General features: G+C 45.2%; 7 non-coding genes across 7 annotated transcripts; 5 read left to right on the top strand and 2 right to left on the bottom strand.

Annotated features, from left to right (window-relative positions):
- The first annotated feature begins 2363 nt into the window (after nt 1-2363).
- TRNAL-AAG lies at nt 2364-2445 on the top strand. The gene has a single exon. It is a non-coding gene; the product is annotated as a tRNA-Leu (tRNA).
- Nucleotides 2446-2854: 409 nt separating this feature from the next.
- Nucleotides 2855-2926, bottom strand: TRNAP-UGG. Its single transcript has one exon. It is a non-coding gene; the product is annotated as a tRNA-Pro (tRNA).
- Nucleotides 2927-8483: 5557 nt separating this feature from the next.
- TRNAP-UGG lies at nt 8484-8555 on the bottom strand. Its single transcript has one exon. It is a non-coding gene; the product is annotated as a tRNA-Pro (tRNA).
- A 5765-nt stretch (nt 8556-14320) lies between these two features.
- TRNAI-AAU lies at nt 14321-14394 on the top strand. The gene has a single exon. It is a non-coding gene; the product is annotated as a tRNA-Ile (tRNA).
- A 1493-nt stretch (nt 14395-15887) lies between these two features.
- On the top strand, nt 15888-15969 carry TRNAS-GCU. The gene has a single exon. It is a non-coding gene; the product is annotated as a tRNA-Ser (tRNA).
- Nucleotides 15970-20828: 4859 nt separating this feature from the next.
- Nucleotides 20829-20902, top strand: TRNAI-AAU. Its single transcript has one exon. It is a non-coding gene; the product is annotated as a tRNA-Ile (tRNA).
- A 771-nt stretch (nt 20903-21673) lies between these two features.
- TRNAT-AGU lies at nt 21674-21747 on the top strand. Its single transcript has one exon. It is a non-coding gene; the product is annotated as a tRNA-Thr (tRNA).
- The last annotated feature ends 1022 nt before the right edge of the window (nt 21748-22769 follow it).

Raw genomic sequence — 22769 nt, 5'->3', positions numbered from 1 at the left:
TGAATCCTGGACGGGTGGCAACCCTACGTGCAGACTTGAGGGTTCATTGACAAAATAAGCCTTCAGCCTGCAGATAAAGAGGGCCACTTTAAGGCTTCAGCGGGCATCTATTTACAACTGCAATTGTCAGATACAGTTACAGCATAAAAAAATAATAATAATGACAACTTAATTTAGGAATTGAAGAAACATCATTTTTGGTTTTATATTTTTGCACATCTGTCAGCCTATAATAATAATAATAATCATAATAAATACTAATAAAACATATCCTTGGAAATAGTAAAACATGAATTAAATAGACAAATTAGTGATTCGTTTTGGCATGAATTTCCATCCACACTTTGCTGACTGTATCTGTTTTTATGTGTTCATGTCCATTGCATGAACTCTGCTAATACCATTGATTGTGATTAGCCCCACACTGCATTGCCTTACCTTACTGCTGTAGGCCATTGCCTCAGTAAATTCCAACAGCATCTCTATAACAAACGCACGGGGTATGATGTCAAGCGGTAATCTCGCAGCCTTACTCCACCAAGAGGCATAAGAGACTCATCTGCATACTGACCCCAATCCATCCTCCGCAGTTGCGATCCATAGGTACACCTACCCTGAGGTGGGACGTTACAATCCCTCATAACTAGTATCATCCCTCATAACTAGTATCATTCCTCATAACTATGGTCATCCCTCAGAACTATGATCATCTCTCAGAACGATGATCATCTCTCAGAACTATGATCATCCCTCAGAACTATGGTCATCCCTCAGAACTATGATCATCCCTCAGAACTATGGTCATCCCTCAGGACTATGATCATCCCTCAGAACTATGGTCATCCCTCAGAACTATGATCATCCCTCATAACTAGTATCATTCCTCATAACTAGTATCATTCCTCATAACTATGGTCATCCCTCAGAACTATGGTCATCTCTCAGAACTATGATCATCTCTCAGAACTATGATCATCCCTCAGAACTATGGTCATCCCTCATAACTAGTATTATCCCTCATATGTTGTATCATCCCTCATAACTATTAGCATCCCTCAGAACTATGGTCATCCCTCATAACTAGTATTATCCCTCATATCTAGTATCATCCCTCATAACTATGGTCATCTCTCAGAACTATGGTCATTCCTCATAACTAGTATTATCCCTCATATCTACTATCATCCCTCATAACTATGGTCATCCCTCAGAACTATGGTTATCCCTCTCATCTAGTATCATCCCTCATAACTCTTACCTCATAACTATGGTCATCCCTCATAACTATTTTCATCCCTCATATGTTGTATCATTCCTCATAACTATGGTCATCCCTCAGAACTATGATCATCTCTCAGAACGATGATCATCTCTCAGAACTATGATCATCCCTCAGAACTATGGTCATCCCTCAGAACTATGATCATCCCTCAGAACTATGGTCATCCCTCAGAACTAGCATCATTCCTCATAACTATTAGCATCCCTCAGAACTATGGTCATCCCTCATAACTAGTATTATCCCTCATAACTATGGTCATCCCTCATAACTATGGTCATCCCTCAGAACTATGGTCATCCCTCAGAACTATGATCATCTCTCAGAACTATGATCATCTCTCAGAACTATGATCATCCCTCATAACTATTAGCATCCCTCAGAACTATGGTTATCCCTCATAACTAGTATCATCCCTCATAACTAGTATCATTCCTCATAACTAGTATCATTCCTCATAACTATGGTCATCCCTCAGAACTATGGTCATCTCTCAGAACTATGATCATCTCTCAGAACTATGATCATCCCTCAGAACTATGATCATCCCTCAGAACTATGGTCATCCCTCAGAACTATGGTCAGCCCTCATAACTATGGTCATCCCTCAGAACTATGGTTATCCCTCATAACTATGGTCATCCCTCAGAACTATGATCATCCCTCAGAACTATGGTTATCCCTCATAACTATTAGCATCCCTCAGAACTATGGTCATCTCTCAGAACTATGGTCATCCCTCAGAACTATTAGCATCCCTCAGAACTATGGTCATCCCTCATAACTATTAGCATCCCTCAGAACTATGGTTATCCCTCTTAACTAGTATCATCCCTCATAACTCATACCTCATAACTAGTATAATTCCTCATAACTATGATCATCCCTCAGAACTATGGTCATCCCTCAGAACTATGGTCATCCCTCAGAACTATGGGTCATCCCTCAGAACTATGGTCATCCCTCAGAACTATGGTCATATCTCAGAACTATGGTCATCTCTCAGAGCTAGTATCACTTCTCATCGGATGTATCACATGTAGTATTTCCCCTCATACACAGAGCTTTTCTATCATTGCTATCAGGTAGCGTGGCCGAGCGGTCTAAGGCGCTGGATTAAGGCTCCAGTCTCTTCGGAGGCGTGGGTTCGAATCCCACCGCTGCCATCAGCTTTTTCCTGATTGAATATTCATTTGCTTCTTCTCTTGAAGACTCCTTCCGGCTCCACATTTCTGCGGCTGGTGACCTGTAAAGAAATCTGCACTGTGACATCCTCATTATGTAAATACAGCTGCACATTGCAGTATATAAAAACTATATATATCCTGCATCATGTGTGTATATTAAGTGCTGATTACGTCACGCAATGCTGTAAAATAATCCATTTGATTGCATCTACAAAACACTGTCATAGTTCCATTTCATAGTATATACAGGGCACTGTGTTACATTGTCTGTGATTACAGTCCATGGTAAATGCGATGTGATATAAACAAATAATGCAGAAAAACATTTCACATTCCGTGTATAATGCAGTAAAATAATTGATGTAATTTATAGAGAAAAGTAAAAATTGGGCTCGTCCGGGATTTGAACCCGGGACCTCTCGCACCCAAAGCGAGAATCATACCCCTAGACCAACGAGCCAGCTGACTGTATGAAGAAAGTTCTATTCAGATGAGCCTATATTCGTGATACAATGATAAGTGATAATGAAACTAATTCGCGTGAATTCTAGTCCTGTTTGTTGGATTTGGATCGTCTGGTCACAGACTTGAGACTGTGCGACATGTAAAGAGCTCTCATCTGCTGGAATGATGGGTTCTATAATGCTGGCAGTGCTGCTGCTCCTGGTCCAGGAAATACAAGGTAACACTGACTGTTGTCTGTCCATACAGTCCAACAAAAACCTCTCTATATCAGATTCTTACTCTTATTCTGCATGACAAGTTCCCTTTTCCTATACTTGGTATCTTTTGGAGAAACGCACCTATGTTGTTTTATATTTGCTAGATATAGGATGATCATTGACTGATATGAGTGATCTGAGCAACAACCTCCAGGCCAAGTGGGTCCCAGGGTATGTAGAGTGGTCTCAGGGGATGTAGGGTGGTCTATGGGGATGTAGAGTGGTCTCTGGGGATGTAGAGTGGTCTCAGGGGATGTATAGTGGTCTCAGGTGATGTAGGGTGGTCTCAGGTGATGTAGGGTGGTCTCTGGGGATGCATAGTGGTCTCAGGTGACATAGAGTTGTCTCAGGGCATGTTGAGTAGTGTCATGTACCTTAGGGGGGTCTGAGTTGATGAGGGCGGCCTCTCTTACAGCTCCGGTCCCGGAGCACCTGGATTGGTTACAGGGGTGCCGGGGCACAGAGGGGCAAGGGTGCTGGAAGCTGGTTAGCCTGTTGCGTCTGCGAGATGAGATGAAGTGCGTAGATCCGGGCAGGAAGCCGGATGTGGATGCACACAAGGCAGAAGGATCGTCAAGCAGGCCGAGGTCATCAACGAGTACAAGGGGTGAGGCAGAATCAAGGTCAAAAACAAGCCGGGGTCTTCAGGGAGCAAGCAACAACAGAGGGTAGTCCAAGCCGGGTCAGAAACGGGAAATCAGGATACAGAAAATACAGGAACACAGAACACAGAAATCTGACGATCTGACAGCATAGGAGGATAGCTGAACACAGCCTTTATAGCCCAGTTGGCGCCAATTGTTCAAATGACACGTCGGCGCGAGCCTGTGCGCGCATGATGCGCACGAACGCGCGCACGTCCACGGAAAGACGGCACTCCTATTACGGCTCTATGGTCCGCAACAGGCGCCTGCCCATGCGCAGACGGCAACACTCGAACTCTGGCTCTGGCTTTCTGACAAGTGGTCTCAGGTGACATAGAGTTGTCTCAGGGCATGTATGGTGGTCTCAGTTGATGTAGAGTGGTCTCTGGGAATGTAGAGTGGTCTCAGGGCATGTAGAGTGATCTCAGGTAATGTAGGGTGACTTTCCAGAAAAAAATCAAAGCTAGCTTGAAAAAAGAAAGGACTGCTGTCTATGCTGAGATCCACCTATGACCTGGATTGAGAACTATGGATGCATGACACTGGTATCAGTGGGGGCCACAGAGAATAGACGTCTGAGCCTATGTGGATTTTTTTAATTATTCAGGAAGTTTTGCTTGGCAGGCATATATACTGTACATGATGTGACTGCTGTTGAATGGCCACGATGTTAAAAGCTCTTATTAGGAGCTACTATATAGTCCATCGGCCACCAATGTATATGGAGGCCCATGTCAGGAGTAACATGGGAAAGGGGCTCGGTATTAGATCTACAATATAGGTCACTGGCCACCAATGCCATAGGCTGAGAGAAAATTAATAACAAACTGGCAATTTGATTGGGGGCCACCAAATGTAGCTACAGGGCCCTATGATTTGTAGTTATGCACCACCGATGGTTTCTAGTGGTGGGACAGAAGGGGCAAAGGAAAGGTTTGGTTTACCCCTTCCTGCCCACAGTCTGTATAGTAACATTCCCCCACACGATGCTCCGTGCTGGGAATACATTCATGAATGCCTTCCCATGAGAGCCACCAGCTGAAACTTTGCCTGGCTGGCAGCTCTCCATACCGTCTGTCATTGACAGCTTGGGGCCCCGCTAAGAATCAGGCCCAGCCATTCCTATGTAAATAGACCCATCCATTGCAATGTAAATAGGCCCACCCATTCCTATGCAAATAGGCCCACCCATTCCTATGTAAATAGGCCCACCCTTTCCTATGTAAATAGGACCACCCATTCCTATGTAAATAGACCCACCCATTCCTATGTAAATAGGCCCACCCATTCCTATGTAAATAGGCCCACCCATTCCTATGTAAATAGACCCACCCATTCCTATGTAAATAGGCCCACCCATTCCTATTTAAATAGACCCACCCATTCCTATGTAAATAGACCCACCCATTCCTATGTAAATATCACAGTCGAGATTTTCAGTGGGGGGCCAGTAGCCCCTATACTAATTTTGGTTGCCCTTGTCTGCCTGTCATTTTGTGTCCGGGTTTCTGCTGCTAGGAAACCCAAACACAGCATTAAAAACCCGGACTTCCCGGGTGAATCCTGGACGGGTGGCAACCCTACGTGCAGACTTGAGGGTTCATTGACAAAATAAGCCTTCAGCCTGCAGATAAAGAGGGCCACTTTAAGGCTTCAGCGGGCATCTATTTACAACTGCAATTGTCAGATACAGTTACAGCATAAAAAAATAATAATAATGACAACTTAATTTAGGAATTGAAGAAACATCATTTTTGGTTTTATATTTTTGCACATCTGTCAGCCTATAATAATAATAATAATCATAATAAATACTAATAAAACATATCCTTGGAAATAGTAAAACATGAATTAAATAGACAAATTAGTGATTCGTTTTGGCATGAATTTCCATCCACACTTTGCTGACTGTATCTGTTTTTATGTGTGGATTTTGCTATGATCATTCTGTAACTGAATCTCGTATACACAGATTGTTTTATATCGACTTAGGATCTTGTGTACATTTGTCATGAATTTTTTATGTTGCTATACATGTTGTGGAGTAGTTGTTACCTTTGCTATACACGCCCACGCTACATGTGACATTCTGTTCTAACTGGAAATAGAATGATTTCGCAATGTTTGAAAGACCCGAGCTCAGATTACCGCGTGTGCACTTATTGTTACTTTATACCAGGCCGAGAAAGCATCGTCACATGATTCATCCCATCCACAATGAGTTTGTACTGTCATGTTATTTATTTATTTTACCATTATAATTATGATTTATAATATCTTTTTTTTCACAAAGTATAATTTATAATAATTTTAATGAGCTCTACAGACTTTTTTGAAATATAAATATTCAGGAGCTGGACAAAATAATGGATATACACACACACACACACACACACACGATCATATTGCATCCTTGGATACCTTAGCTGCTTGGTACCCGGGTACCTTAACTACTACCATAAGCTGCAATGCGATCTCCTTCATCGGCTTCTTCTCCGGCTGCAGAAATGGCGCACTGAAACCGGAAGTGATGTAGTACACTTCGCTTCCAGGTTCAGTGATCGGAGGGAAATCAGAGGCTGGGAGTGTACTGATTCCCCTCCTATTGAAGTGGACAAACTTCCCACGCTGGTCCTGAGAAAATCGCCCATCCTCATAGTTCGAGCCGACGCGTGACAATGAAATGAAACTGTGACACGCCGGCTCAATAGATTGGGAAGTGAGCGAACACAATAGCCGCTCGCTCACTTCTCGATCATGTCCCTGCAGAAAGCCGTGGCTGTCAGTCACGGCTCCCTGCAGGGATTCCCGAAACCCCCCCCCGCTCCGATCCTCCAGCGCTGACTGGCAGAACAGACGGGGAGAGGGTGGGTAAGGCTGGCTCTGCCTCTAGATAGGCAGAACCCGCTGTCACTCACGCAGCTGGGTGGATCTCGACAGTAATGTTGGTATCTGTCCCGGCTGCAGAAGTCTCAGTATACCGCAAGCTGTAGCTTGCGATATACTGGGCTTTTGGTGACGGGAGGACACTAGTTTATGTCCTCCAGTGACCCTTAAGAGAACTATGGGGAAAAACACTTACCCCGTAGTTCTCCTTTAAGAAAAGTATATACAGTGATAAATTATGACATGCTGGAAAGTAGATTTTGGGCCTACATATACTTTAATGAAAATGAAGATATTTTTGAAGTGACAGCTCCCAGCTCTTCATTACACTCTCTTTCCTCTTTTTAGGGTTAAAGCATTGCCCAAAGGAAGAAGAGAACATCACAGTCAATTTGGGGGGCACCGCTTACCTGCCCTGCTCTTTTTCTCCTCCAACAAATGCCAACAAAGAAAGTGTCCAGGTCTCCTGGCAGAAGGAGGAGAGTGAGATGGACCTGGTGGTCCACTTTCAGAATGGAAAGCAGGAAGGCGACCAGCAGGATGAGCGCTTCCGAGGCCGCACCATGGTGGACCGGAGCTGGTTTCGACATGGCGATGCCAAGCTGAGTCTTCAAAGAGTGACCGATGAAGACTCTGGAACTTATACTTGTTGGATCACTCTGCTTCCACTGAAGCCTTCTACACAATACAAGTGTTGTGTGGTGACCCTGACCACCACTGAGGACACAATCCAAATGGTGGTAAGAGGTGAGATAGTTATCAAACATTCTAAAACCTCATAATTCTCATTACACGGGTCTGGATTGTTTTTATTGTAATGGCTGATGTTTCCCTCAGTCTACATGCTGAAAGGAATTGTGAATAGTCCATGTTAGCCACCTTCCTCTGTATGTCACCAAGGTGGCACGTGCCTTTCGGTGATTCTGCCACTGGTTTATGTCTTGGGGGGGAAGGATATTTAACCTGTGTCATTTTTATTTCAAATTCAAATAAAAATTAAAGACCAGTACAAACAAAATGTAAAAAACAGTATTTGCCGAAATCCCCACTTTCAATCCAGAGCTGTTCTACTCCATTAATTCTGTCCACCAGTAGATGTCCTCCAGGTTTAATGGCAGCCATTGTCATTAAACCCACTCCCAATGAGTCAATGTGGCTGTCATGGATCCACCCTTTAGGGTGGGTCAGCACACTGGCCTGGGCTCAATATACTACTGCCCTGAATGGCGGTAACACATTGTTATTCAGTGCCCGATCGAGGACCACCAGGCCCCACCAGAAGTCAAGGAGAAGGCCTCGTTGGCTGGACCGGCCACAGGACCTGTGAAAAAAGGTATGTATGTAATATATATATATATTTGTATTTTCTTAGGTTGTGGAAGCCTCAGGAGAAGGTATGTTTTGTAAAGCTTTAGAATATCTGCCTCACGCAATCCCTCGCATGAACTTTACATGATCAACTGAGAAGCCATAATGGACCCTTCAAATAAACCTATGCCAACTATTTGCCATTGCCGACCTCTTCCTCTGCCAATACTAGTTCCCTGGCTGTCACGTTGATTCAGCACTTTGTAAATCACTGACAGGGTGGAGTGTCCAGGTTAACGTTTCCGAATTGCTTGATCTTCATATACTTTTCTGCAGGTCAGTGTCTCAAAACACAGAAGCCACAAGATAGCCAGGCAACAGGCCTCGGAAGAGGGAGGTCAGCAGCAGCCTCTGAATTTCTTTGCTTTAGGTTCACTTAAAGCATAAAGTAAAGAAAGGGCTCGTCCGGGATTTGAACCCGGGACCTCTCGCACCCAAAGCGAGAATCATACCCCTAGACCAACGAGCCAGCTGTAGCCCAGGGTCACATGAGAATGTTTTAGACATGAGGTCATGTTTCCATAAGACCTAATTGTGTGGAATGCATTTTATGACTGACGGACTTTCCGAGCACTCCTTGTGTATTCCCCCCCCCTCACCTTATAATCAGCCTAGCTACCTGAGCTCAGTAGTCTGCTGATGTTTAACAAATAGGTGCGACTTTTACTGCCTAAGGGAAATGACCACTACTGGTTAAACACATGAAGGTCAGGTGCTACAGGGCCTTTATTGCCTGTCAATTAACCCCTTCACGACCCATGATGGGATAATTCCCTTGTGGGTCCTTAAGGGGTTAAACAGACACATGGCAGCTTTTATCCGCAGGGACTCTGTTAATATTTGCAGAGCCGGCGGCCGGCTTTACAGTAGAAGAGATTCTGGCTCAGCTGCCACCAGATCACTCCTACGATCCGTTAAAGTGGCTTCCCGACACCCCCGCTGTGTTTCCCGGGCTCCGCTGCCCCTCCTACGGGCCCGGGACCGACATCTTGGGTGTCGGCAGGAAGCTGGGGAGGAGAGCGGCGAACGTCCATCCACCGATCTCCTCCCCGCTCTATGGGACCTGGAGAGACGCGTATTGCAACACTTCCGGTCCCTGAGCTTTCATTGCTCGGCTCCTGAAGCCCGGAATTAAGCTATTGAAGTGCGATCTGGACTTCAATAGTTTATTTAGAGTGTAAAGGTGATGCTAGGGGTCTTTTGGACCCCCAGTATCACCTTAATGAAGACCTGTCACTGCCAATATTCTATCACATGGGGGCTTGTAAGCCCCCCTATGTGATAGCAATTCAAGTAAAGTAAAAAAAAAACAGTTTTAAAAATAATATTAAATAAAATACATTTTAAAATAATAAAAACATTTTTTTACAGTCCCCCCACCCCCGCGAGCACGTCATAACGTAGATACACGTCGGGTGCGCCTACGTACAAAAATGACGATCACGCACATGTTGGGTACCACCGCGCACGCCAGAGTGAGAGCAATAATTCTAGGGCCAATGTTTAAGCAGATCTCTAAGCTGATGATATTAAATGGTCATCTATTGACTTTTTGGGGAACTGAATTTTGTCGCAGTTTTTCACGGACGCACACAATTTTTAACCTGAGCATGTTGGGTATCTATTTACTCGTTGTTACCTCATATTGTATATTGTACATTGGGGCAGCAAATTTAACTTAAGTGCATTTTTCACTAAATTTTTGGGTTTGATAATAAGTTGTTCTAATGTCGTGCAACATAAAAAACTGCCACCATTTTATTCTACAGGGTCTAGGCGAGTAATGACCCGCCTTCCTTATTGGCCGGCCAATCAGCATGGAGTCGGCTGTTTGGCCAATCAGGAAGCCGGGAGGCGGGTCATTACTCACCGCCTAGCTTCCTGATCACACATGAAGCTGGCTCCATGTTCCCCTACGGCACTGCCGGTCAGAGGAAATCTGTATCGGGGAAGGTATCGGACCATATGGGCGAGTACTCGCCCAAATACTCGGTATTGGCACCGATACTAGTATCGGTATCAGTGCATCCCTACACGGTGTGTACATTTTGGGCAATTCCTGTGAATCCCACAAGGATGCACATTTCTGCAACGGGCTAGGATGCATTCTCGCAGGATTTCAAGGGCCCAACTATCTCATGAGGCAACACTGATATGAGTCGTGCCTATTGGAAGCCGGGACTTTTTGTTGTAAAGTAGGAAAGCAGACCTTCCGTTTTTCATGGAGGGTCCACTATAGCTTTTAAGGTTGGAAGAACATGGTTGTGTGGTATGGTTGAGCTTGTTTGGTTGGGGGACTTTGTATTGTTTCCATGCCCAGCCCGTTCCCCCATCATACAACAAACCTGTAAGAGAAAGGTATAATAGGTATCGATGTGTATCACCATGTGTTCTCTTCCAGCTGACGACAACGTCTCGATGAACCATGTGATTGGATGGATTCTCGGGCTTCTTATCATTGGACTGATGTCTTGCTTGCCCTGCCTATGGATTGTCGGATTGAATCCGTTCACCTGCAAGAAGAAAAACGGCCTCCTCTGAAAATGTGTATAGCAAAGAACTTCAACACAAATGTGAATATCCTCACAAATGTGAACTAGACTATCGATAGACCGCAAGTAAAAATATTGCTCACAGCTTTCACTCAGGTGCTACGGGATACCATGCTAATGGTATCTAATTTTCCGGAGTCCATTCACTTGATCCAATAGGAATGCAGTTTGACAATAGTGTTCCCGGCCTGGCAGCTCTCTCCAGACCCGGAAAATGTACGAATGTGAGTAAGGGGGGTGTTTTAAAAAAAAAACTGCAGAGCCATCCATCCATGTCAATGGGACAAAAATGAACATTCTTAATGTATTTTCTTTTGAGGTTGAATGTAATATGAGGAAAATACCACATTATGGCCACTAGATGGAGCGGAGGAGCATAGGAAAGGCGTATTGTCATAAAATACCACATTATGGGCACTAGATAGAGCCGAGGCACATAGGAAAGACGTATTGTTGAAAAATACCGCATTATGGCCACTAGATGGAGCCAAGGACATAGGAAGGAATTATTGCCATAAAATAGCGAATTATGGCCACTAGATGGAGCCGAGGGCATAGGAATAAAGTATTGCCATAAGATACCACATTAAGGCCACTAGATGGAGCTGAGGAGTCTAGGAAAGAAATATTTTATCTGTCCCCAAAAAAGGGTATAAAATTCATTTCAGTACAGCGCTGCATGACGGAATAAATGTCAGTTAAAGTACCGCAGCGCTGAATACTGAAAAATGGCCTGGATGGGAAGGGGGTTTAACACCGCCAATGTCAACTGGTTAAGCGGATCTCTAAACTGATGATATTAAATGGTCATCTATTGACTTTTTGGGTACTGAATTTTGTCGCACTTTCACGGACGCTCACAATTTTTAACCTGAGCATGTTGGGTATCTATTTACTTGTCGTAACCTTCTATTTTATATTTTATTTTAAAAAATGGGTATTTAATTGTGTTTTGGGGCACTTAAGGGCATTTTTTTAACTATATTTTGGGGTTTGGTAATACATTGTGCAAGATAAAAAATGTAAACTTCCAACATTTTATTCTACAGGGTCTCGGCTTTCAGAAAATATATAATGTTTGGGGGGTTGAAGTAATTTTCAGGCCTAAAATGTGGATTATATCATGGGTACAAAAAAACGTAGAAAAGGCCTCAGTCACTAAGGGGTTAAATAAAAAGGTTTAGTTGTAGTATTTGGAGAATATTTTATATGGCGGCTTATGTGCCCTCTGGAAGTCTTCACTCCTCTTGTTACTATTGTCACTGGCTCCAAGGCCAGGTTCCGCAATGCGCCCCCATCCCCGCCGACCCCCCGAGAATGGCAGCCAGATGGCAGGGCAGCAGGGTTACTTTTCATTGGGGGAGGACGGGCTGCAAACTTATTACAAGTGATCTTGGCGACATTGCCGAGATCACTTGTAAACGTACACGGCTTCCCCACACTTACCGCCCGGAACTGTATTTTCCGGGCCTCGGGGGATTACACACCGGTGCCGCCCCTCTGCGCCCTGCCGCCTCGAGGCCGGGCCTAGGTGGCCTTGTGGGGAATCCGGGCCTGGTGATCAGAGCACGAGGCGAAGGAAAATCCTCCAATGGGGGGCACCTGTTCCGGGACCAACCCCCTATTAGACATGTGCGATGCGTTTCGTTCCAAATCAAAATTCAGATTCATTTTCCGAAATTCAGACATCCGGACACTTCCGAATTTCCGAATCCCGATGCATCCGAATGTGTCCGAATCCGAATTTCCGTTTCTGAATTTCGGATCCCGTTCGAATTTCGTTCAAAAGCGAAAACTGAATCGGACATGTGACTTGTCTGGCCAATCAGATGTGTTTTTCGGTTTAATGCCTCCGAATGGGTCTGAACATGAATTTGCGTTACGGCCACATGGGAGCCATATACAGTATATACATATAATACTAACGCTGAGGCTGCCAGACCCGAATGGCATTCGGGATCCGAATGCTCTATTCCCTGGAGGTTCGCCTGTGGAGTCTAGACATTACCAGTCCTATTGCTAATAGAAGGTTTGGATGTGACGCTCGTATTTTATTTTTGATATTTGTTTCTAAATGATTGCTGTATATAGTATTTTATAAGATATTTAGGTATAACTGATAAGAAGAGGTATAGAAAGTCCTGGTTCTTGGGGGGATAATGGCGTTAAGAGGAGCAGGCATCCATTTCATTCCAGGAGTGTACTATATGTGGTAATTATTTTCAGTACCTCCCACTGCTAGCCCCTGATGAAGCCCTATTGGCTGAAACGTGTAGGGGGGAACAAGCATTGGTACATTAGATGCTATGAATATACCAGTTTGGGGCTGTTGGTTCTGGAGGAAGTTCTTGTAAACTGTTATTTTAATGTCTCTTGAATAAACTTTGAATGCTTCTCACTATTGGAGTCCTGTGTTATTCTGGTGGTGGCGGACTGAGTGGGAGGGTTTCCGAGTGTCGCTGGAACAACAGTGGAGGGCGGAGTTTTCTGATGCCCGCGGTGCCAGATGTGGGTGATCCTAGTTTGGGTCGGAGAGTGGAGCATTGCCCGGCTCTCCTGATTGAACTCCTCCATGTGCTGTGTGGCCTCTTATCACGTGTGGTGTTACTATCTGCTAAGTTGCTTTTCCATTTAACGTTGGAGCAGTGGCGTCACAAGGGGGGTGCGGCCAGCACCCGGTTGCCACCATTGGAGGGGTGACACCAAAATAACTGACAGTCATTTTGGTGTCACCCCTTATGTAATGTCGGGCACTCGGTCACGGACCGAGAGCCCGACAGTGTCAGGAGAGGGGAGGGGACACGCCGGGTGAATGTCTCTCCCTCTCTCTGCCGGCGTCCATCACCAAGGTGTCAAAAAGACTCTCCATTTTTGCATAAATGGCCTCTTTTCAACCAGTCCTCCTCCCTGTCTAGGATGTGTACTTGATTGTCTTCAAAGCAGTGACCTCTTTCCTTTAGATGTAGGTACACTGCTGAATCCTGACCAGAGGGTTTGGCTCTTCTATGCTGTGCCATACGCGGGTGTAGCCCCTGTTTTGTTTCACCGACATACAATTCTGAGCACTCCTCACTGCACTGGACTGCGTACACAATGTTGCTCAGACACCCGGCTACGCTCAGACACCCCGGCTACGCTCAGACACCACGGCTACGCTCAGACACCCCGGCTACGCTCAGACACCACTGCTACGCTCAGACACCACGGCTACGCTCAGACACCACGGCTACGCTCATACACCCGGCTACGCTCAGACACCCCGGCTACGCTCAGACACCCCGGCTACGCTCAGACACCCCCGCTACGCTCAGACACCCCGGCTACGCTCAGACACCCCGGCTACGCTCAGACACCCCGGCTACGCTCAGACACCCCGGCTACGCTCAGACACCACGGCTACGCTCAGACACCCCAGTAGCGTTCTCTAGCTACTATCATTGACAATGTATTTTTGTATTTGTAACATCCATGTAGAGGAGACATCTGGGTTTGTGGATTATTGGAATAGTGACATGGAGAATGTTCAATTAACAGCAAACTGTGACTGTGTTATCATTGATTCTTTTTTTTAGTTGTCACCCCCTATGGTATGGGGAGGAAACAGGCCGCAGTCAGCTGTCCGTCTGCAGAAATATTCTGTGCTCTCTCCTGGGTCATTGCAGAAAAAAGTCACATAGAAGATGGCCGGTTAGCTCAGTTGGTTAGAGCGTGGTGCTAATAACGCCAAGGTCGCGGGTTCGATCCCCGTACGGGCCATTCTTTTATTTTTTCATCCTGAACGGGTTAAGTAGAACAAGAATCTGTGCTGATTTCATCTTTTAAAACAATTTATGAATGATCTGGATGTTGTCTGTGTTGAAGTATTTGTTAGTGTGACTTTTTTTGGTCACTGTCAGAGGACCCTATTGGATAATGAACTGATAGCTGTCAGGGCTTTGCTATGAAGACAATGGAAATCAGGCCTCGGTAACCAAGTGAAAATCAGAGAGATGCACAGAAGAGGGTTTACAGGCAGGTTGTGGTATCTGCTCTATGACGGGACATTTAACCACTTGAGTACCAGCCTATAACACCCATTTTCCAGTTTTCAGTGCTGCAATACTTTGACTGACAATCACTTTGTAGCACAACTCCGGACTCAAATGAACTTTATTCAATATTTTTGAGAAAGACAGAGTTTTCATTCGGTGGTATTTATTAACCGCTGTGTTTTAAAGCTTTTTTAATAGATAAAGAAAGAAAAAAATGGCAGGACAGTACAAGGTCCACCAAAAGACCCCTTTTTAGAAAGCAGACACTCCAAGGCAGGGGTAGCCAAACTTCAGCCCTCCAGCTGTGCTGAAACTACAAATCCCATGATGCATCTGTCTCTGGGTGTCATGCCTGTGGGAATCTTGCAATGCCTCATGGGATTGGTAGTTTTACCACAATCTGGAGGGCCGGAGTGTGGTTACCCCTGCTCCAAGGTGAGCTCATTTTTTTGGCAGTTTTTCATAATAATGAAGAGACACGCTGGTACTGAGGGGGGTAAATAGAGTACAAGGGACTTCCCACAACTGTATTTTATCCCATCGATGCCAATGGCATTTTTTTTTTTGCTCTTGACATTTTTAATTATAGCTAAACATTGTTTGCGGTGCCCCAGCTGCTTTGAAGCGACAAAGTCCCATCATACACTGCAAGGTACCAGCCTGAGCCCTGTGCAATAAAATGGATTGTCATACACTGAGCCACCACTAGATGGCAGCATTGCATCATTTACCACATTGAAAGTCCATACATGAAACCTTACACATCCAGCCAGGTTATAGACCAAAACGCCCCCACTAGAAATATTGTAAGGTACAGCGCTGCCTGCTTAATAACATGTAGTGAATTATGTGACGATACTGAGGTCCGGGCACCCCAAAATTAATTAGGACATTTTATCTTCCCCTCGTTTTGCTGAAATTTACTACTTGTAATTTGAATGACATATTACACAGAGGGGTTACATTTTGTTTAGGCCACACCCAATATCTGCTAGTCTGGCTCTTTTGCTCTTCATAGCCCTTACAATAATACACAAAGTACCTGAGTTGTTTATCTCCAATAGTCTTTTATTGCAGTGCATCATAAAACAGTAACTAGCAGATCCCCCAATTAATTATCACCTGAGTAAGTGTTAATCAACTTAACACACAGGAAACAATTGTTCCACGCCGTTCACAGTCCGTTTTCTTTTTGTGTCTTATCGCATACTATCAGTAGACGAGGTGGCCGAGTGGTTAAGGCGATGGACTGCTAATCCATTGTGCTCTGCACGCGTGGGTTCGAATCCCACCCTCGTCGTACGTTTTGACAGATTTGCTCATCTCTATTCTACAATCCCTCCAGGACCTAGCGATCCCACATGAGCTGACTATAGTGCTTCTTCCACACTTGCAGCATGTCCTGTAGGAAGCTGCAGGTTGACGAGGTGGCTGAGTGGTTAAGGTGATGAACTCTGCATGCGTGGGTTCAAATCCCATCCTCGCCAGAAGTTTAGTTTATGGTGAAATCATGCCAGTGGACATCCCTGGCTGAAAGCATAACATGGCACGGTGGACGTCAATACATATTCAATACATATAAATCCAGGAAAGTGATACCGTCAACTTTCTTCCTTTGTGTTAAGGATATTCACAGCCACGGGGACTGATAAGAGGCCTCTGTGTACTGAGCTAGGAATTCATTCTCTTAGAGAGATCGTTCCCAAGTTCACTGTTACTCTGTAGGACAGTGGTAGTGAACCTTGGCACTCCAGCTGTGCCAAAGCTACAAGTCCCAACATGCATCTGCCTCTGGGAGCTATGTCAGTGGCTGTCAGAGCCTTGCAATGCCTCATGGGACTTGTAGTTCCAAAACAGCTGGAGTGCCCAGGTTCGCCACCACTGCTATAGGACATTGATTCCTGTGGCTGCTGGTACAGATTATGGAAGATATCATATTCACCAGACGGAAGTGTTCTTAACAAGCAGCAAATAAACTTTAACCGAAGCCCTCACTCCTCACTGACCTCTGTAGTTACAGCCACTGTGGATTGTTCACAAGTTCACTGTTAACCCCTTGCTGACCGGGGTGTTACACCCACATCCTGTCCAGGCCATTTTTCAGTATTCAGCGCTGCGGTACTTTGACTGACATTTATTCCGTTATGCAACGCTGTACTGAAATTCATTTTATACCATTTTTGGGTGGACAGATAGAGCTTTCTTTCGGTGGTATTTAATCACCACGGGGGGGTTATTTTTACCATAATAAGGAAAAACTAATGAAAATGGTGAAAAAGAAAAAGTTTTTTTTTACGTTAGGAAACAATTATTATTACCCAATTTTTTGGTAAAATATAAAAGATGGTGTCACGTCGGGTAAATAGACACCAAACATGTCAAGCCTCAAAAAATTGCGCGCACCCGAGAAATCGCAAAAGACTACCATACCCAATATTGACGATAGGCGACGCTTTAAAAGCTTTTACGGCTCATCAGTTTAGTGTTATCAGTGATTGATGGCCCTAAAATTGTGGATTTTGTTTAGGCCATCCCCAATATCTGCTAGTCTGGCCCTTTTGCTCTTTATAGCCCTTACAATAATACACAAAGTGCCTGAGTTGTTTATCTCTAATCCACCGCACAACAATTTTTGTGAAAAGTTTTTGCTGATTATGACAGGTACCTGGTGGGTATGCACAAATATAGTTTTGGTTTTTCTGCATCACATAGGAGCTCTGAGAAATAGACGGTTAACTGTTTACCGTCAATAACGTATTTAATTGTGTTTATTAGGGATGCATCGATACCGGTATTTTGGTACTGAGTACGAGTACCGATAATTTGTTTTTGGTACTCACCAATACCAATTACCGAGTACCGGAAGTCCCATTCAGGAAGCCAGGTGAGTCTATGGGGGGCTCTGTAGGGTCACCCTCAGGTGAGCTGTGTGGGATCTCAAGTGGGCTCTTCAAGGGGTGTAACTAGAAATCACAGGGCCCCATACAAAATTTTGCTATGGGGCCCTGTGATTTCTAGTTACGCCCCTGGGTGCATCCCTATTGTTTATGTTTCTAATACGCTATTAAGTTCAACATTTTTGGTGAGTCCCTTATTCAGTGTTAGGCCGAGAAAGGTTTTAAATTCAGCAACAGTCAGAGGCCTCCACTGAAATGGTCTTGTATTGGAGGAATTAGGATTGCTGGTAATGAACTGCTTAAAATAAAGGTTGGATTGGGTGACAATCAAATTGAAGAGGTCATCAGTGAAGAACAAATAAAAAAATTGGATTGGTGTAAAGTTTTCCGTTTCCACTTGGACTCCTGGATTGGCAATAAATGGGGGGATGACCGGTGCTGCTGAATTAGAGGGTAGCCTAGAGACAAGGCTGCAAACTGCAGCCTCTGTTTACATTTGTGACTGCTGTGATTTGTCACAGCTAGATCGCAAAGTATAGAGCCGATTTTACTGGCTCTATACCTTGTTATAGAAACAGCACTGTCCAATGGACAGTGCGGGCACAGTTGCCGGGCCGTGATCGCGCTGGGAGTGCGCCTGATCGGGGGGCGGGGCAGGACGTCTGAAGACGCCCGCTCAGATCCAGGAAGTTCCCGGCGGACGTTTTTTTACAACGGCCGGCCGGGAAGTGGTTAAAGGTGTTTTGCTCCTGATTTTCATTTGTATTCAATGTCCGGTGCATCACGTTGCAGTGTCCAATAGTAGTCGGCAAGTATTGATGGATTCCAGTTGCCCTGATATTGTTTTTCCGTTGCAGCAATGTCCTGGTGAAACCTTTCAGATCTCCACAGATATTCCAGTTGTACTTGCTGTACTGGATGTGCTTCAGCAACATTTCCATGTTCTCGTAGGTTTCTTTCATGTGTGCTGCATAGCCAACAGGTATTGTAGGGTGAACGCTGCCATTGTGTAACACAGTGGTTCTCAATCTGTGGGTCGTGACCCAAAAGTGGGTCGCAACCCACAGTTGAGGGGGTCCCCATGTGCCTTCTGCTGTTCTAGGTAAGAGGCTCCTCAGCCTCCTCCTAGCGCAGCAGTGTCAGCTCTCCTAGATGGTAGATAGAGGATCAGAGAGAGGGGAGCGGGCAGGAGTGAGGGGAGGTGAGTGCTTGATCACCACAGAGCCTGCACAGGGCACCACAGAGCCCGTAACTGGGCACCACCAGAGAGTCCCACTAACCACCTGAGAGCCCGCATAGCCTCCCGAGAGCCACACAGATACTAGTATTGATGCATCCCTAAATTGTACGGTTGGGTGTCACCCCAACTTGGCAAATGTTACCAAGAAGTCCCGGCCCTAGAAAGGTTGAGAACCACTGGTGTAACAGAACAGCTTTGAGGCTTAAATTGACGAATCGATAAAGAAATGCCACTCTTGCGGGTCATGGACACAACCCAAAGCAGATAACAATTCTTTGATGTCAAGACAGAAACAGAGGTCGTCAACTTGTGCAGAGAATTTAGTTATATCATATTGGCGGCTTCGAAAAACAGAAATTTTCGTACCTGGTGACAGCAAACACCATTCCTGCAGTCTCGGACCCAGCAATTCGGCTTTTGCTTTTGACAGACCCAAATCTCTGACCAGATCGTTTAATTCTGACTGTGTGATGAGATGTGGATCGCCTGAGGGGCACGGTTCAAAATCCGGATCAATGTCACTGCCAGTTCCCTGAGTTGCAGTTTCTTCATCTGGTTCGTCTAAGGTCCATTCCTCTGGTGGTTCCGGGATTGGAAGACTGTCGTCATGAGGCACGGCTCTCATTGCTGAAGGCAGTATTCCATGGACTTCTTGTTTTTGGCAGAGAAACCAAACACATTAGTCAAACAGAAGTAACAGTCCGTCACATGATCTTTCTGTTCCCGCCATATCATCAGGACATAAAACGGCATTGTCTTTCGAGTGCCTCTGAGCCGAGCTCTCAGACAGACAGCACATGTCGCACAACAAATGTGAGGTGCCCATTCCTTGTCTTGATCACCAATTTTACAGCCGAAGTACAGATGACATGCTTTCTTCACAAGAGCGGTCATTGAGCGTCTCTGATGAACAAGAGTATACTCGCCACAAATATAGCAGAATGCATCGCGGCTGTTATGACATTGACAATACATATCGACCGACACGAATCATCATGTAAAACGTCTATAACATCGACCTTACTTGTTACAGTGCTACTGAGGCAATGCTATATTCTGAAACAATACGTACACACTATAAGGTCTATACCCTTGGTTCTCAACTGGTGGGTCGTGACCCAAAAGTCGGTCGCGACACTATGTTCAGTGGGTCCCTGTGTGTCTTCCACTGTGCTAGGTGAGAGGCTCCTCAGCCTCCCCCTAGCGCAGCACTGTCAGTTCTCGCGCCAAGCAGCCATTTAAAATATGCTGCCTGGTGCCGAGTGCCAGCTTGAGGTGGAGTGGGCTTCATCCACAAGTGCATTACTTACAGCTCCCTTGCGTGTCCTGTAGAGGTGCCTAGACCGAAGTCATGTAACATTCTGGCTCCCGGCACCTCTACAGAGAGCACAAGGGAGCTGTACAAGCAATGCACATATGGATGGAGCTCCATCACAGCCCAGCAGCCCACACTGGACCCCAGGGTGAGGATCCACTCCATTTCTAGTAAGATAGGGAGACTGGGTGGATATTTTTGGAGTGTGTATGTGTGAGATTGTCTGTGGTTGTGTGTTTTTTGAGGGCCCATCCACACTAGTGCAGTGTGTTAATCTCACAGTCCTGTGCTATTAGCGCACTGTACCATGCAATCGCACCTACCACATGTTCTGTACCTACCACATGTTCTGGTGTGAGAAGTGCATTGCATTGCCATTCATTTGAATGGCACCTCAAACACACCTCCCACCCACAGTTCTATTGCCCACATCGGCTAGAACTATGAGGATGAGCGAAAAGCACGCCCCTCATAGTTCTCCTTTAAGAACAATCCACAGTAAAGATATTGCGGGTTTATTTTGGGTGTTTTGGAACCAAGAAGGGTAAGGAACCCTGACAGTACCCTCCCCTCAACGACCCCTCCCCTGCGGGAGAACAAAATGTATCGCTACTGGAGAAGGAAACAGGCCGCAGTCAGATGTCCTTCTGCAGAAATATTCTGTGCTCTCCCCCGGATAATTGCAGAAAAAAAGTAACATAGAAGATGGCCGGTTAGCTCAGTTGGTTAGAGCGTGGTGCTAATAACGCCAAGGTCGCGGGTTTGATCCCCGTACGGGCCATGGTTTTTTTTTTTACTGAACGAGTAAAGTAAAAAAAGAATCAGTGCCGATTTCCTTTTTTAAAACAATTTATGAATGATCTGGATGTTGTCTGTGTTGAAGTATTTGTTAGTGTGACTTTATTGGTCACTGCCAGAGGTCCTATTGGATAATGAACTGATAGCTGTCAGGGCTTTGCTATGAAGACAATGGAAATCAGGCCTCTGTAACCAAGTGAAACTCAATCAGAGAGATGCACAGAAGAGGGTTTCCTGGCTAAGGAAGGTAATAACAGGCAGGTTGTGGTATCTGCTCTATGACGGGACATTTAACCACTTGAGTACCAGCCTATAACACCCATTTTCCAGTTTTCAGTGCTGCAATACTTTGAATGATCTGGATGTTGTCTGTGTTGAAGTATTCTGAATTTTTTTTTTTTTTAAATTCTTTTTCATGTGTGACTTAATTTTTTTTTAACTTTAATCTTTTTTTCCTATTTTTTTTCACTTAACGTTATTGTTATCACATGTGATAGCAAAGAGATGTGACAGGCCCTCTTTATGGAGACATCAGGGGTCTCCAAGACCCCTAAAGTCACCTAGAGACCCCCAAAGAAGCTGAAGAAGCAGAGTTTTGCTTCATCAGCTTCTGAAGCTGGGGAGTGACAGAAGAATATGGAAGTTATGTTATATACATAATTTCCTCATTCTGACCGTGAAGAGGGGACCGGAGGGAGATTGTGTACCTATCTACCTCTGATCTCCTGTCACAGAGCCAAGTGACACTCATCGGGGCGCTGTGGCTTAGTTGGTTAAAGCGCCTGTCTAGTAAACAGGAGATCCTGAGTTCGAATCTCAGCAGTGCCTGGGTTGGTCATTTTTCATTTTAATGTTTTCTGTCCTGAGAATAATATCAAACTAGCGGCAGATCAGAGATCTTGTCACCGTCAACAATGTAATGCAATGTCACTGTAATAGTGTATTGTAAAGCTGATCACAGATATTTTATTTTGTATGGCGACAACCCCCCCCCCCCACCCCCGTGGGAGAACAAAAGGCTTATGAGGAAAGTGAGCATGGAAGGCACGGAGGAGAGCCAGGGCATGAACATCAGAGGATGGACCCTAAGACCCTAATGATCTGGATGTTGTCTGTATTGAACTATTTGCTAGTATGACACGGCTTTATTGGTCACTGCCAGACAATCCTATTGGATAGTGAACTGATGGTTGTCAGGGCTTTGCTTTGAAGACAATGGAAATCCGGCCCCAGTAACCAAGTAAAGCTAAATCAGAGAGGTGCACAGAAGAGGGTTTCCTGGCTAAGGAAGGTAATAACAGGCAGGTTGTGGTATGCTGACATTGGATGGCATGTGTTTCCAGTAAGGATTTGGTAACATGGTAGAGGCGGCTCCAGAGCTCCAGACGACACAAGGGCTGGGATGCAATTGTTGGAGAAAGTGATGCCACAGACTTCCTCTAGTGCTGCTGACATAGGCAAACCCCCAGTTCTTTTTTGGTGACTGAATACAATGGGCAATGTAATATTACCTTGCAGGTAAGGGATATAACATGCAGGTAAGAAGAGAAATAGGGGAAAACAAGAAGTGAAGTGGGGTAGAAAGAAGGAACCAGGAAAAGGATGGGCAAGAGGGAAGGAAGACACCGGCAGGTGCAGAGAAAAAGGACACAAAACAAATAAAACGTGACACAGCCCTGAGGATCAGATACATCAGGAGACATTAATCTTCAATAGTAAGGCTATGAGCTGCGAGCCAGTCAGCCCAGATCTTCTCAAACTTGGCAGGGCAACCACGACCTAGGTGAGCTTGTATAGGGGCAAGGCCTTATTAATTGCAGCTTTCCACATAGCCAACGTTGAGGGGGGGG

Source organism: Nanorana parkeri, unplaced genomic scaffold (genome assembly GCF_000935625.1).
Source record: "Nanorana parkeri isolate BGI_ZX_2015 unplaced genomic scaffold, ASM93562v1 scaffold784, whole genome shotgun sequence".
Taxonomy (NCBI): domain Eukaryota; kingdom Metazoa; phylum Chordata; class Amphibia; order Anura; family Dicroglossidae; genus Nanorana; species Nanorana parkeri.
Note: the sequence above shows the minus strand (reverse complement) of the source record. Positions and strands in the feature narration are given on the sequence as shown.